Source organism: Benincasa hispida, chromosome 6 (genome assembly GCF_009727055.1).
Source record: "Benincasa hispida cultivar B227 chromosome 6, ASM972705v1, whole genome shotgun sequence".
Lineage (NCBI taxonomy): Eukaryota > Viridiplantae > Streptophyta > Magnoliopsida > Cucurbitales > Cucurbitaceae > Benincasa > Benincasa hispida.
The window spans coordinates 30184979-30199200 of record NC_052354.1 but is presented as its reverse complement, the minus strand read 5'-3'; positions in this window follow the sequence as shown (position 1 = coordinate 30199200).

Here is a 14222-nt window from a genome sequence, read left to right as displayed (position 1 = left end):
AACGATACGATCGCATAAGTACGAGGTGATGAGGCCATCATATTCTTGCGAGTGTAGTATAGTACATTGCCTTCGAGATTGATTCAATGAATTTAGAGATTGTCCTCATATTACTGCATACATTCGTTGGCACAGTAATCATGTTACTAATTTTGTTGTTCATCCTCTCTTTCCTATCACTGAGAACATGAAGGGCATACTCAATAGCACATAGTCGGTCCATATTAGAGGTAGATGTCGCTAGTGTCGATGCTCTCATTGGTCGCTCCTCTAATGGACTGCTTGATGACATGTTTCAACAATTGATGTTGGGATTACAGATCATAGTGCTCATGGAATGGTCATTCACAGGTGCATCGAGTTGAGTTATATAAGCTTCTAAAGTAGAACCAGTGGCATAAACATATTGGGGGACCGCTCGCAGCGCACGTAGCATTATCAATTCTGCTGCTTTTAGCATATGCAATTTCCTTCCATTATTGGCATGGATGCATATGCTCGCTTTTCATCTGATATATGCATGACATTCATTACGATAGTTTGTACACCATTTCAAAGATTAAGTACAACATTGTAGTAGTCGTGTAATGAATATATGTTGAAGCCAATACTAACCGATGTACACTCAAACACCTTTTCATGCAACATGGACTTGGTGTAGATCGAACATAAGTCCATTTCAGAATGTGAGGAATTACGTGTTCGTTTATTGTGGTCGCAACGACTCCATCGATTTTCGACAGTGTCTCGTATGGAAAAACCTGTGCAATTTGTAGCAAGTAGTGGGAAAAGGATGTCACTGGTTTATTAAATATATCGTAACAGAAAATGAAAGGCCAGTGGAAACCCAGGAAGATTGAACTTGATGATATAAGATAAGTTCACTGCTTTATTATCCTTATACATCCTCGTTTTCCAAACCGATGCTCGTTGTAAATCTCCTAAATTCATTTTGTAGGATTTGGTGTCCTTAATCTCATGTATCTTATAGTTTATAATTACAAATAATATTTTATTAAAATAAGAGGTATTTTATTAACATTTAGACTGCATTAATTCAATCCAATAAACTAAGATCCAATGTTATTTCATGTAACTTAAAACACATATATGTGGTTGACATACAGGTGGATCATGTTTAAGTAATAACCGAAATGGTCTGTAGTAGCATTCTTTGTAGTTGTTACAATTGTTGTAAAATGCTACAAATGATCTAATCTTGATTGTTCATGTGGAGACACGTGAACGGAGGTATTCTATGCAAAGAGTTGGACCACGAAATGAATAGTCTCTCTATATAACACCACTACTAGAAGAGATTTACATTTTACTAAGATGACAGTGAGTTGTGAACTTCTATTTATGAGGGAAATCCTTTGATCTGTATGGGTGAGAGTGGCTATGTTAGCGACTCAACAAGCTTACCATTTTGGGGATTTGTTCGAGTAAGAAGCTAGGAACATAACTACACAATATAGAATTCACTCCTTCTCGATCATAGCAAAAGTAGATAAATTGCTCTCTTAATAGCTGATTTTGGGTCTTGAACAATGACACCTCAACCTCTCACTGGCTCGAGATGTGTTAGTTTATAGTTGGATTATAAACTGTTTGTTTATTAGAGGAATCCGTGGTACTTAAAGAGTTAGTCGTAACTACATGGGTAAAACGACAATTTTGTAACGACCCGACTCCCTAGGACTTAAACTAAGTCGTCACTACAGACATGCATGTATACATGTCAAAATGACACCTTTCCTTGATTAGATAAAAGACCAAAATTAACAATTTTATTAAAAGTAACTAAATGAAATTCATTTGATAGGGTACCCTAAAAAAATGAAATAAAGAAAGTACCACATTAAAACATGATCCAAAACATCCAATGTGCAAGAAGAAAATCAAAACTAGAAATTTTCTGAATCCAACAATTAGCTAAATTTAAAATCATGAAGCATATAAAAAAATGAGCGGAATCATTGACTGGTCCCAGTGGCTCGATCACGGATTCCGCTTGTTATTCATCGACGTGTTCTTACATTTGCCTGAAAAAAACATGAGAAAGAGTGAGTATAAAATACTCAGTAAATAACCTCACTATTGGGGTCAGGCTAACATGCATAAACCTCTACTTTCCATGGGATGACCATCTAGTGGATAATTGAACCCACCCTACTGTAGTCAGATGTACCCACAAGTCTCTAGTAAAATCCTGTAGGAGATCATTGACCTCTGGTGAAGTCTCAAAAGAAATCACAATATCTAGTGAATCCCAAAAGAAACACAAACCTCTAGTGATATCCCCAAGAAGATTACTAACCTCTGGTGAATTCCTGAATGAAATCACAACCTCTAGTGAATCCCAAAAAAAACACAAATCTCTGGTGAATCCCGAAGGAAATACAACCTCGGTGAGTATATAACTATGAGTAGGGGGTAATTATCACTATCATAAATAACATACATCATAAAACATAATCCCACAAACATGTAAATATATCTGCATACACATACAATCTCTTAACAAAGCATATAAGAATTTAATTCATGTTTGTACTCATAACATGCTTTAACATATTTAAGATAGGATCATATATCTTCATGCATCTCGTTGCAAACAGTATTAAAATCCTCAAATTATTCTTAAATCTTGTCGCCTAACAAAAAAGCGGTTCTAATAGTAAGATTACTTACCTCAAATTTGGTCACAAGAAATAGTCCACGTAATTAATCTTCTTACAACTTTTGAATAGACTTAAATTAGTCCTATAACATAAATTAAAAATTTAATATAGCATCCATGGCCTAAAATAATGAGTTTTAAATTAATCCATTAGGGTCTAAATCCAATTAACCAAATTGGTCCATGTGTCTCAAATTTAACTTATCGAAAATATGGTTTGATCCAAAATTAGTTCAGACTCAAATCAATTTGCCAACTTGAATATAAAAACAAAGCCCACATTTAACAACCTAATTTCCACAATTGCCCTTAATCCAAAAGACCCAAAGTGTTGAAATTCACTAATCTTACCAACTTAACAATGCCTTAAACTCTATGGCAACATCTCAAAATCCCCAATTCTTGAGTCTAAAGTCCAAACATAAAGAGATAATAATAATTTAACCCAAAATCAAATGGGTAATCAAGCCCCTCAAAGAAGAACCAAAAACTTGCCCAAAATAAACCAACCATTTACCCAAAGCAAGATTCTGGCGAACTTACAAGTAGGGGTATTCGTGGGTTGGGTTGGGTTGGATTTAGGGATATTTTAGGTCCAACCCTATGCTTCGGTTTGTGTATTTCTCTAACCCAAACTCACCCTTATGAATTATGTATGCAAACCAACCTAACCCGTAAAAATTGGGTTGGGTTGGTTCGGTTCCATCAATTCTCTTTTAAAAAAAGTTTGAAAGGATCTTACTTACTCATTATCTCATATGGAAAATGTTAAATGATCTAATAATGTTCAAAGATATGAAGTAACTAATAATATTCATCTATAAAGTCTACAAAATTCACAATAAAGACTACAATGTTTTCAAATGTCTACAAAAGTCTTCAAAATCCATAAACACGACTATAGTGTCCACAAAATCCACTAAAAAGAGCCGTCCATTGAATGTTTGAACGACAACCAACAAACTTGAACGATCCATTCATGATCCTGTATATGTATGAAAATATTTAGAGTACTATCAAATTTTTGTAACTTTTCTTTTATTGATGATCATTTACCACAAAATCCACTTCCTATGAGTGTTTCTCTGAGAATCTTTCTCATAATTTTCCAAACCCTTCATCTGTAATCTTGTATTGCTCCTTGAACCCTAAAAGAGATTTAAAAAATAAATTATACAAGAATGTTTTCACAATATAAATATATTAATCTAGCGTAAATATATAAAAGGTAACACTATACACCTGATAAAACTTGATCACAAGTTTCAAATTCTTCAATTTGTGGAGTTAGATCTAATAACATCGGTTTCGCACATAGCCAATTTTGTGTACATATTAAAGCTTCCACCACTTAGGACTTAAAGAACTTCTAAAAGAGTCAAGTATTCTACCTCCGGCACTAAATGTTGATTCAAAAACAATTGTTGACATTGGTACGGCTAAGACATCTTGAGCAACTTGTGATAAAATATTGTATTTTGAAGTATTTAATTTCCACCAATTCAAAATATCAAAATTTTCGATAAGATCCTCATTAGGTTCTGACAAATATCTCTCCACATCATTTCTTATTTCATTCAAATTTTTCTCTTTTCTTCTTCATTTTCATTCTAACTGTAAATCCATTTCCATGTCATCACAATCCTCACTCATTTCAACTATGTGACATGGTTGTTCAGAAGCATGACGAATTGAATCATTTGTCTTATAAAACTCATATAATTGCATCAAATTAACTTTCATTTCATCAGTCACTGTTCTAGTAACTCCATTCCCATAAATACTTATGAAACAAAAGGACACATAATCCAATTTATATCGTGGATCAAGCACAATAGCTAGAAACAACAATTTGTTCATCTTGTCAAGAGGCCCTTAATACTTATCAAATTTCTTTCTCATATTGGAATCTCATATAGTATATATCACACTATATACATTTTGGTTCCAACCTATTAGACGTCCTTGAATCCCCCAAATTTCCTAAAAGAATGTATTAGAAGTGACATGTCACACCCCATTCTAAATTACCCTCTTAACTTGGATGGAATGGTGACTACAGCAATTACCAACCCTTTTGCTGGCACTTACTGCCTAACTAACCTATTAACTTTTACTCAAACCCTAAATACATACACATCATCAATATACCAACATATTAACTCGGAACTTAACACATTTATATTACAGGGTTTCGCAGCATTGTTCATATATGAATATTATAACTTAGTGAGCCCCATCTAGTATACTAGTCACTAGACAGATACGTGTACTAACTAATACAGGTGTTCAATTACACTTCCTTCAACTTGTTTCTTTGAGTGGCAGAGCGGCAGCGGAAAAGTCTTTTGGGAATTGACCGCTATCTAAAAAGAAAAACATTTGAAAACGTGAGCTAGAAGCCTAGTGAGTGACTTAATAAAGACATAAATCTCATGCTTAAACTGAAAGCTCGAAAACATAATACTGGAACTAAAATGTACCAAGCAAACGTGTACACAAAAACCTTTAAAACCACCATTAAACATCATTATTCCTTAGTTGAGAACGAGCATACATCGCTCTAGCTCCCAACGTCTGTTACCAGCCAAGAGACTCATACTTCGGGCTCCCTTTGCTGGTATATAGCCTGGAGACCCATACATCGAATTCCCTTTATCCTTAGTTGAGAGTGAACTACTAGATCTAACCCTCAACGTCAACCTTAGTCGGGGAGAACCCTTTTGCTCAATCCCTCGATGTCGTATTACCAACGTGCACGTGGTGTTTTCTATGTACCGTCAATACCTTCGATACATTTATTCAGATACCTTTCTTACCTTCAGTATCTGGCTCACTTAAGCTATCAAGTTCTCGAAGAGCATTAAAAGAATAGTTTTCAAATATAGCATAGAAAACTCTTTAGGATACCTTCCTTACCTTCATTATCCCTTTTCATTCTGTTTAGGAATACCAATGCATGTACTTTGACAACCTTAGGTATTTAAAACACAGTACATCAAGCTTAATTCAACCTTAGCTTTAACCCTAACGCGTGCTTCATACTTTGTGAAATAAGTTGGCTTAAAACATATTGAACCAACTTGTAAAAACCACTAGCATGCGTTAGACATGGAAAACATACTTGGAAAACCTATACACTAGTAAACATCATGAAAATGGAGTTACTAAAACATGCTGAAAGTATTTGGACAAGATAACATATTTAAATCGTGTTAATTTTCGTGGAAAACATGCTTTACTTAGCATGAGAAATAGCTTCAAACATATCTTGCTTGGCACTTCATTTGAACACTTAGCATGAGAAATATCTTCTAAGAAATCATAGTTTCTAAATCATTAAAACATTAAATCATCACATAGTCACTCACAGCTCGTTGGTCTCTTAACAAGTTATACGCCTCTTCTAGCTCTTCTTGGCCTGAAAGGACATAACGATACTCATTTAATAATGGAACTTTCATCATCAAAGATAGCTTTACTCGCGAGATACTCATCATAAGTGCATTCTTCTCATGAGCGAGATCCTTCATCCTAACGATACTCACCTTTCCAGCGAGATTCAGCCTAATTTCTAGCGAGATTTCCTTCTAGAGCGAGATCCTCACCACAAAATTAGTGAGATTTCCTTCATTAGTGAGATCCTCAGCAAAAAATTAGCGAGATTTCCTTCATAAGCGAGATCCTCATTCTCCATATGAGTTGTTTGCTTGTTCTTCCCAAGCAGTTGTCTGCTTATGCACAGCTTCTCTGTTACAATTTCAAAAATTCATAACTCAAACTCCAGACCTCTTTTGAAGGAACTTTCTTCTACAAACTTGTTTAGAATTAAGTTAACTTTTTTACCTTAAAATTTCAGCCAAAAATTCTTTAGAGTTTGGCCTGTAGCTTTCAATCTTCACCTCGAGCCTTGATTAATCCGATATTTTGCCTCTTCTGCAAATTCTCCACTCTTATTCTTCTCTTCTTGCAATCTTTCTCTGGTAAGACAACCTCGAAAACTATATTCTCCCAGCTTTCAAATGGCACTACTTTCACTAAATTTGCTCTTGTCAATTGCCGAAATCATGCTTTTGAAGTTTCTTTTTCCCTTTTAATCTTCATGTCGCCTCTCGAATTCAAAGATTAACCGCCACGTGCCAAACCAATAAGTGAGTTTTCTTATTTAATATGTTTTTCCTTTCCTTTCTCAACAACTCCTATAAATAACATGGATTTTCACTTATTAGATATTTAATATATCATTCCTTTGGCTAAACATGCTTGTTTAGGAAACTTAGAATTTGGGGTTTACACTTAGCTACATAAGGACTTATTTCTTCTTGCTTCCATCCTCTATCCCTCCTAAACCATGGCTTCATTTAACTCACTAGAAGACATCACATTACTTACTCTTACTTAAAATAATTAGGGTTCAGGTTTTACATGACATAAGTTGAACCACTAACCTTCAATGTAAGATCATAGAACATCTTCAAGAATTTGACAAATGTTCTAACATGGTTTCAATCGGCTAAGGTCGGCGGCCCCTTTCTTTTCTTTCCATTCTCATTTTCAGTAAAGTGATGTACAAAATCTTCATCCTCTTCTTCTAAGCATTGAAAAACCTTTTCAAATTTTAAAGCATGATCAAGCATTAAATATGTTAAATTCAATCTTGTAGACACATCCAGACAAAAAAATGCTTTAGATTCAATCTTTTCATGTCTAAGGCACTCTAAAAAAAAATCAATCGCTTAGGTGAAGATCTAACATATCTTACAACATTTCACCCACTAGCTATCGAATCATGCAATTCTTTCAATCCAACATTGACAATCAAGTTTAGAATATGAGCACAATATCTCGTATGTAATAATTCACCATCTAAAATAAGAGACTTCCGAATCTTTAGTTTTCTCTTCATATATGAGATTGCCAAATCATTTGAATTTGCATTATTGACAGTAATTAAAAAAACTGTATCAATACCCCAATTCAATAAACAACATTCAATTAATTTACCAATTGTCTCTCCCTTATGATTAGGCACTTGACAAAAATTCAATATTCTTTTATATAAATTCTATTTAGAATCAACAAAATATGCTAAAAGAACCATGTAATTGATGTTCTATAAGGAAGTCCACATATCTGTTGTAAAGCTCAACAATTTGATTAAAGTTTATTTCCACATTTTCTTTTCATCCATATACCCTTGATAAATATCCCTAGAAATTGTGATTCTGGAAGGAATATCAAACTTAGGACATACAACATTACAAAATTCTTTAAACCCTCTGTCTCTACAAATCTAAATGGTAACTCAGTCAATACTAGCATCTTAGCACATGTCTTTCTAATTCTTTGTTGAATAAAGGCAGTAGACAAAAAATTCATATTGATAGCACCTTTAACATCAATTTCATACGATGAAATTTTGGTATGGTTTTCCCTTTAGGTTGCTCTCTAAACGGATTTGCATTGTTTTCTCAAATGCTTCTATAAGATACTAGTTCCACATGAAGAAGTGTCACAAGCATAATCTTTATCACAATAATTACATTTGCATCTAATACCTTCGGTGTTAGAATTTTCCATCTTTGTAAAGTGGTCCCACACTGAAGATGATGGCCTAGTTGATTTTTTCTTACCAATGACAGTTATTGTTGATGATTTAGAACATCCATCTGGAACATCTATAAGTGGTGATTCATTGTCGATTAACTCACTATTTTTCATCTATAATATTACAAAAAAAAAATGTTTGTGAGCATGGGTGAACTGTGAAGTGTGAACTAGTGATAAATAATTATATAAAAAAACAAAAAGAAGATAAAAGGGAGTTGGGTGGCAAACCAATGACGACATGAAGGTAAAAAATGGCGTGAAGCAACTCCGTAATGTGACGGCCGAACGATGAAGATTGAAAACATCCATCTCATCCTCTCGAAAGTTTATTCCTGAAAAGGCTCCGCGTACTGGGCTCTCATCCATCCTCTTGCTCCCACGTAGCCTCCTCGAACTGGTGATTCTTCTATAAAATTTTTACTAATGTTATCTCCCTGTTGCATAACGTTTTCACCTCCATGGAGAAAATTCGAACAAGCTTCTCCTCATAACTCAAGTTCTCATTCAACTATAATGGTTCCAAGTCCACCACATGGGACGGATCCATCACATACATTCTCAACATAGATACATAGAAAACATTATGAACTAAATAGAGGGACGATGACAATGCCAACTGATAAGCTATAGTGCCAATTCGCTCCAAGACCTCGAAAGGCCCAATAAATCGCAGACTTAGCTTTCCTTTTCTTCCAAACCTTAAAACACCTTTTATAGATGCTACTTTCAAGAACACCTTGTCATCAGCTTAAAACTCTAGGTCTTTACGCCTAACATCGGCGTAGCTTTTCTGTCTACTCTGAACCGTTTGTATACATGCTTGGATCTTCTGTATAGCCTCATTTGTGGTCTACACTAGCTCAGGTCCTAGCAATTTTCGTTCACCAACCTCATCCTACCATTCAGGAGACTGGCAACTTTTTCCATATAGGGCCTCAAAGGATGACATGTCAATGGTAGCCTGATAACTATTATTATATGCAAACTCCATCAAGCAGGTGAGAGTCCCAACTCTCTGGAAACTCTAACGCACAAGCATGTAACATATCCTCCAACATTTGGTTCAAACGTTCTATCTGACCATCAGTTTGTGGGTGAAAAGTTATATTAAAATCGAACGAGTACCCGACGGTGTCTGAAGACTCTTCCAAAAGCTGGATGTAAAACGAGGGTCTCTATCTGACAAGATGAACACCGGTACTCCATGAAATTTCACCACCTCCTTTATGTATAAATGTGCCCACTTACTCACCGAAAAGGTAGACTTCCCTAGGATGAAATATGCTAGCTTAGTGAGTCTATCTACTACAAGACAAATTATAGTAAATCCCTTTGTTGTTCTGGGCAACCCCACGATGAAATCCATTGACACATTCTCCCACTTCCATTCTGGTACGCTCAAGGGCTGCAACAAGCCTCATGGCTTTTGCCTCGAGGCTTTCACTTGTTGACACACTAAGAACTTACTGACGAACTCTGCTATCTCTCTTTTCATGTCATTCCACCAATAACAACGTTCAATTTCTGAAACATCTTGATACTGCTATAATGTATCGTAAATGAGGAGTTATGAACTTCCGACAATAATTCATTCCTGAGATCACTGTCTACAGGTAAGCATAAGCGTCCCTAATAAAGAAGACCGTTATCTGTGGACACAGAGAATTCACCACCCTATCTTGACTCCATATTGCGATCTTTCTCAACAAGGTAAGTTGAGTATCAATAATCTTTTGTCTCAAGGTCGGTTCACCGACAACTGTGCCAACTGTGTAGTGACTTCCCCCACTGCTATTGCAATCTTAGCCTGTCCAAGATCCTTGCATAGATGAGTCTGACTGGTAATCAAAGCTGCTAAATGGGCTACATTCCTACTTAAGGCATATGCCACTATATTTGCCTTTCTTGGATGGTACATAATCTCATAATCATAATTCTTTATCAATTCTAACCATCTGCTTCCCGTACAACAATCCGATATCTTGGAATAAACAATAAAGAAACCCACAACTTTATGGGAAAAAACGCACACTATATTATTTGACTGAATTTTGACAAATGATAATTTGTAGTTTGTACAGATAATTACATATTTCTTGTTTCAAAATATCAAACAATTTTTATTAAATTTATATTGGATTGGATTTACCACATATTTTCTATTTTTATTCCATCTAATTTGAAATTTAGAAAACAAGAAATAGTTGTTGCTATGCTGGAAATGACACGTGTTATTTTATTTCTTTGGAAAAAAGAAAAAAAAAACTAGCAACAACTGTCACCGAACAAATTTAATATTTTTTTTAAATAATTTTTTTGACTATTAAATCCAACAATTTTTGGCGTCTGAAGAAAATGCTCATGCATAAATATTTGATTTAAATAAGTAATCAAATCTCCAAGCAATCTTTCATATTAAATAAATATATTGAAGAGTTCGTTTTGTGGACGTTTTGAAGTCTTTTTTAGTTTTAGAGAGAGCAACAAAACTAGGTTTCTTAGACCCATATATAAAAAAAAATGTTATGTTTATGATTTTTCTTTTTATTTAGACTTGTATACACAAAGATTCTTCCGTCAACAGTCCAATTAGTACATCATTAAAGTTTAAATAATAAGTTAACAATCATCTTAATCTTAATTGTTAAATAAAGTGAAAAATATTTCGAATAATTTTAAAACTGTGACACCTTCATTTTATATGATAAAAAGTATATTATTTTTTAAATCTTATTGTCGTTATCGATATTTTAAATGAGGTATTTTTTGTTTACATTTTTAACATCAATATTTGTATCTTTTATTTCTATCATAAATATACGAAACTTTTGATTCATAAGAAATTAAGAATACCAATATGCTAGGTGTGTGTACAAAGCCTCACACTGGTATTCACCTGAGAGTTCTTCTGATCCCAACTTCTACCTAATACATAACTAGTTAATTATAATTACTTAGTTTTACCTTCTGTTATGATGTATTTTAGGGGTGTTCAAAAAATTCGATGATTCAAAAAACTCGATCAAACCAACACAATCCGTACGATTTAGTTTAGAATATCAACTCATTTGGATTAGGTTGGGTTCAAATAAATAAAAAGTTTATGGATTGGATTGGTTCATGGGTCACCTAAAATAACCCAAACCAATCGAACCATTCCGAATTTATTATATATTAACTTTAAAATGTATTTTTTTTACTTATGATATAATTATATATATTTCAGTTTTATTTAATTTCATTATTTTTTAGATAATTTATTCTCCAACAATTTCTAAAAATAGTTTTTCTAAAACACTTTAGAAAAAAAAAAATTATTAAATAAATTGAAATTGAGTTTTATTCTTAATTCAATATATGAAAATGATTAAATCAAATTTTTACGTATTAAGATTTGACTTCTTTGGAATAAAAATTTCAATAAATGACCTGAATAACCCGAATCAACCCAACCCAAATGTTTAATGATTGGGTTGGGTTGAGTTCATATTTTAATAAAGATTATTTGAGTTGAAGAAATTTACAACCCGAATAATTAAGTTTAGTCTAAAAAATCCTTCAACCCAATCAAATCCAACCCACGAACACCTCTAATATATTTTGTTGTTATATGAAGAGGAATTATTAGATGCAATCTCTAGGTTGCATTTAATCCTATGATTTCTTTTTTTTTTTATAAAAGAAAAATATCACATATCAATTTTTTATTGAATATCTATAAAGATAAGTGTAGTCCAGACAATATTTAAGTATTTATCGAGAATTCTCTTGTATTCATTTCTTTAATTAATGAAGAAAACTCTCTCAAGTTAATGAGACATTATTACACGGTGCACATTCCTATGCACTTTCGTTGGACGTTTTGGTTTTGAATTTGATGTAATACAACTTGATCTTTGCCTTAAAAAATAATATAACTTGATTTTGATTTTTTTTTAATTATTTTCCCAAATATATTTTATTATTCTTTAATTTAGCATGTAGTTTTTAAAAATCATTTTAGCAACTAATTGGATTATAGTCTCTTATCATAAAAATATGTACAACAATACCAACTATGAAAAATTTATCAATCCATATGTGACGTGTGAATAATGAAAGTTGTGTAATATGTATATTTAAATATTATTTTAATTTTTAATTTTTAGAATTTTTTTTTAAATATAAGAAAATAAATAAAAATATTTACAAATAATAGCAAAGTTTATCTGATAGATTGCAATATACTGTGATATTTTGTCATTATAGGTAAGGTTTATCATTTAGAATAATTTTTTTAATTTTTAATCTTCTAATATGTACATTTATATACTATTTTTATTTATTTATTTTTATTTTCTAATATGTATATCGATAAGTTAATCTGAACTTTAAGGCCAATATATTTATATATTATTTTAATTATGAAATTTAAAATTTTCAATATGTATTTTTAATATATTATTTAAATTTGAAATTTTAAATTTTAACATACTTATATTTATATATTATTCTAGTTTTAAATTTTAAACATTGCATATGTACACCTATATATATATTTCAAAAAGAATATGTATATTTATATATTATCTTATTTATGCATTTTGAATTTTGCTTTTACATTTTAGTTTTTAGTAAACTTGGAACAAGTTAGAGAATTTCGCAATATATAAATTTTTTTCACTAAAACACGTATACTTTAATATTTTGCAACCACAACATTCAGAAAACAATGTAATTGAGTTAGATTTAAGCTGATTTCACTTAAGCCAAATGATTATGTGAGAAATAATATTTGTATATAAAATTTAGACAATGTTTGAAAGGTAAAAAACTATATTACTTTTTTTAATTTCGCATGGGGACTTATTTATTAATAATATAATTCTAAGATTTTTTTTATAATTATTTGTTATATATATTTAATGCATGTTATATTTTAAATATTATATAATTAAATTATATTTAAAGAAAGGAGAAAAAAGTTTTATAAAAATACAAGAAAATAAGAAATAATCCTCAAATATTTTTTTTTTTTTTTTTAAGAAATAACAAACATAAATGATTACCAACCATATTCATGTTTCTAGTTACAAAAACAAGAAACAAAAAGAAAATTGATCAAATACGGCCTTTAGTGTTTGAGGTCTAAATTAGTAATATATACTTAGGTGTAGTCATCCCATGCATCCAATTCAATCACATAGAGAAAAAATATTTTTAAAAAATAAAAGTTTGTATAATTGATCACTTAAATGGTTGTACAAAGATGGATACATCTCGAGATATATCTAAATATGTTTCATGCTAAATTCACGATTAATGAAGATTGTAACTTGACATTGTAGGGGTGAAAAATTTAAATGAGTTAGGCAATATATACTCATTTTAAAGATTTTTGTACGAATAATCCATTTTCAGGTTCCCTAATGAATAATTACCCGTCCCCACAAATAACCGAAAATTAACTTTCTGCTTACGTTAGAGCGCACCTATCGCGTTAGGGACGCTCCTTCCCAGCTCGAAGTTGTCGAATCTCTGACTTGATGAGTTGAACCATTGCGGTTCTTATTTTTCTCATGCATTTTCCACTCGGCCTCGTGGGTGCCATTACACATCAATTGTTTTTATGCAACCCTATCATGATTTATTTAAGAATCGACAATGAGTTTTATTTAAAAATCACGATGTCTTTTAAAATCACTAGAGGAGGGAGAGAAGAAACAAAGAAGATGAGGGAAAAAATGTCACCTCATAAAAAAAAATATTACTTATAATTAATTTTTTTAATATGATACTCACTAACAATCAACCGGGTGTAGGAATCATTTACGACAAATTTTTAAGGGATTAAAAATATTCATTTTGAAATGTAAGAACCAAATTGACAACTAAAGTGAATTGGGGCAAGGGAAGCCAAAAGGTTCGGTGAGGAGAGAGAAAAAGAACA